Consider the following 3,381-nt stretch of genomic DNA (forward strand, 5'->3'; position numbering starts at 1 on the left):
ACCACTCAAAGTTTCATGACTGAAACAAGGTCCTCCATTAGAAACTTGGAGGGACAAGTGGGTCAGCTGAGCAAGAAAATTACTGAACTCCCTCCTAGTACTCTTCCAAGCAATACAGAAGAAAATCCAAAAGGAGAGTGCAAAGCCATCAACATGGCCGAATTTGGAGAGGAGGCATAGGCAGTGAACGCCACTGAGGAAGGCCTCACTGGGCGTCCACTGGCCTCCAATGAGTTCCCCAATGAGGAACCATGGGAATCTGAGGCTCAAAATGAGACCATAGAGGTTCCATTGGACTTACTTCTGCCATTTATGAGCTCTGATGAGTATTCTTCCTCTGAAGAGGATGAGTATGTCACTGAAGAGCAAGTTGCTAAATACCTTGGAGCAATCATAAAGCTAAACGACAAGTTATTTGGAAATGAGACTTGGGAGGATGAACCCCCTTTGCTCACCAAAGAACTGGATGACTTGTCTAGGCAGAAATTACCTCAAAAAAGACAAGATCCTGGGAAGTTCTCAATACCTTGTACCATAGGCACCATGACCTTCAAGAAGGCCTTGTGTGACTTAGGGTCAAGTATAAACCTCATGCCTCTCTCTGTAATGGAGAAGCTAGGGATCTTTGAGGTGCAAGCTGCAAAAAATCTCACTAGAGATGGAAAACAACTCAAGAAAACAAGCTTATGGACTTGTAGAGGATGTTCTGGTAAAGATTGAAGCCCATTACATCCCTGCTGATTTCATAGTCCTAGAGACTGGAAAGTGCATGGATGAATCCATCATCCTTGGCAGACCCTTCCTAGGCACAGCAAGGGCTGTGATTGATGTTGATAGAGGAGAATTCAAGTGAATGAAGAATCCTTTGTGTTTAAGGCTCAAGGATATCCCTCTGTCATCATGGAGAGGAAGCATGAAGAGCTTCTCTCAAAACAGAGCCACACAGAGCCCCCACAGTCAAACTCTAAGTTTGGTGTTGGGTGGCCACAACCAACTTCTAAGTTTGGTGTTGAACCCCCACACTCAAACTCTATGTTTGGTGTTGGGAGGCAATCCAATGTTATATTTTATCTATTTTCCTTTGTTATTTTATGTGCTTTTGTAGGTTGATGATCATGAGAAGTCACAAAATCAATGAAAAAAGCAAAAACAGAATGAAAAACAGAAAGAAAAACAGCACACCCTGGAGGAGAGCGTGCTGGCGTTTAAACGCCAGTAAGGCTAGCTGTTGGGCGTTTAACGCCCAGTCTGGCACCATTCTGGGCGTTTAACGCCAGAAAGGGGCACCAGACTGGCGTTAAACGCCAGAAAAGGGCAAGTATTCGGCGTTAAACGCCAGAAATGGGCACCAGCCCGGCGTTTAACGCCAGAATTTGCTCAAAACGCATTTTTGCTTGCCACTTGGTGCAGGGATGACTTTTCCTTGACACCTCAGGATCTGTGGACCCCACAGGATCCCCCCCCACCCCACCACTCTCTCTCTTCTTCCCCCATTCACCAATCACCTCAACACCTCTTCCTCAAAAACCCTTCACCTGTCAAATCCCATCTTTCTCTTCCCCACTCACATCCATCCTTCATAAAACCCCACTTACCTCCCCATTCAAATTCAAACCACTTTCCCTCCCAAACCCACCCTCACATAGCCGAACCTTCCCCTCTCTCCACTCCTATATAAACCCATCTTTACCACCTCATTTTCACACAACCTAAATACGACTTCTCTCCCTTTGGCCAAACCACAAAGCCATCTCCATCTCCTCTATTTCTTCTTCTTCTACTCTCTTCTTTCTTCTTTTGCTCGAGAACGAGCAAACCTTTTAAGTTTGGTGTGGTAAAAGCATTGCTTTTTATTTTTCCGTAACCATTTACGGCATCCAAGGCCGGAGAAACCTCTAGAAAGAGGAAAGGGAAGGAAAACAGAATGAAAAACAGGAAGAAAAATAGCACACCCTGGAGGAAGAACCTACTGGCGTTTAAACGCCAGTAAGGCTAGCAGGTGGGCGTTTAATGCCCAGTCTGGCACCATTCTGGGCGTTTAACGCCAGAAAGGGGCACCAGACTGGCGTTAAACGCCAGGAAATGGCAAGAACCTGGCGTTAAACGCCAGAAATGGGCACCAGCCCGGCGTTTAACGCCAGAATTGGCTCAAAACGTGTTTTTGAATGCCATTTGGTGCAGGGATGACTTTTCCTTGACACCTAAGGATCTGTGGACCCCACAGGATCTTCACCAATCACCTCAACACCTCTCTCCCAAAAACCCCCCACCTATCAAATCCCACTATCCTCTTCACTCCTTCATTTTCACACACCCTAAACACTACTTTTTCCCCTTTTGGCCGAACCACAAAGCCATCTCCCTCTCCTCCATTTCTTCTTCTTCTACTCTCTTCTTTCTTCTTTTGCTCGAGGACGAGCAAATCTTTTAAGTTTGGTGTGGTAAAAGCATTGCTTTTTGTTTTTCCATAACCATTTATGGCATCTGAGGTCGGAGAAACCTCTAGAAAGAGGAAAGGGAAGGCAAAAGCTTTCACCTCCGAGTCATGGGAGATGGAGAGATTCATCTTAAGGGATGCACTTTCCTCCACAAAACTATTGGGAGCAAATCAACACCTCCCTAGGAGAATTGAGTTCCAACATGGGACAACTAAGGGTGGAGCACCAAAAACACTCTGTTCTCCTCCATGAAGTTAGAGAAGATCAAAGAATCATGAGAGAGGAGCAACAAAGACAAGGAAGAGACATTGAGGAGCTCAAGCACTCCATAGGATCTTCAAGAGGAAGAACAAGCCGCCATTACTAAGGTGGACCCGTTCTTTAATTTCCTTTTTATTTGTTTTTCTATTTTTTTAATTTTTTATGCTTTATGATTGTCTATGTTTGTGTCTTTATTACATGATCATTAGTGTCTAGTGTCTATGCCTTGAAGCTATGAATGTCCCATAAATCCTTCACCTTTCTTAAATTAAAAATGTTTCTAATTGCAAAAGAACAAGAAGTACATGAATTTCAAATTCTATCTTGAAATTAGTTTAATTATTTTGATGTGGTGGCAATACTCTTGTTTTCTGAATGTATGCTTAAACAGTGCATATGTCTTTTGAATTTGTGGTTCATATATGTATCTTGAATTTGTGGTTCATGAATGTTGGCTCTTGAAAGAATGATGAAAAAGGAGACATGTTACTGAGGATCTGATGAATCATAAAAATGATTCTTGAAGCAAGAAAAAGCAGTGAATACAAAAAAAAAAAGAAGAAAAAGAAAAAAAATTCGAAAAGAGAAAAAGAAAAAAAAAAGAGAAAAAGAAAGAAAAAGAAAGAAATAAAGTTGTGATCCAAGGCAAAAAGAGTGTGCTTAAGAACCCTGGACACCTCTA

This window comes from Arachis duranensis, chromosome 10, assembly GCF_000817695.3.
Source record: "Arachis duranensis cultivar V14167 chromosome 10, aradu.V14167.gnm2.J7QH, whole genome shotgun sequence".
NCBI classification, from domain to species: Eukaryota; Viridiplantae; Streptophyta; class Magnoliopsida; order Fabales; family Fabaceae; genus Arachis; species Arachis duranensis.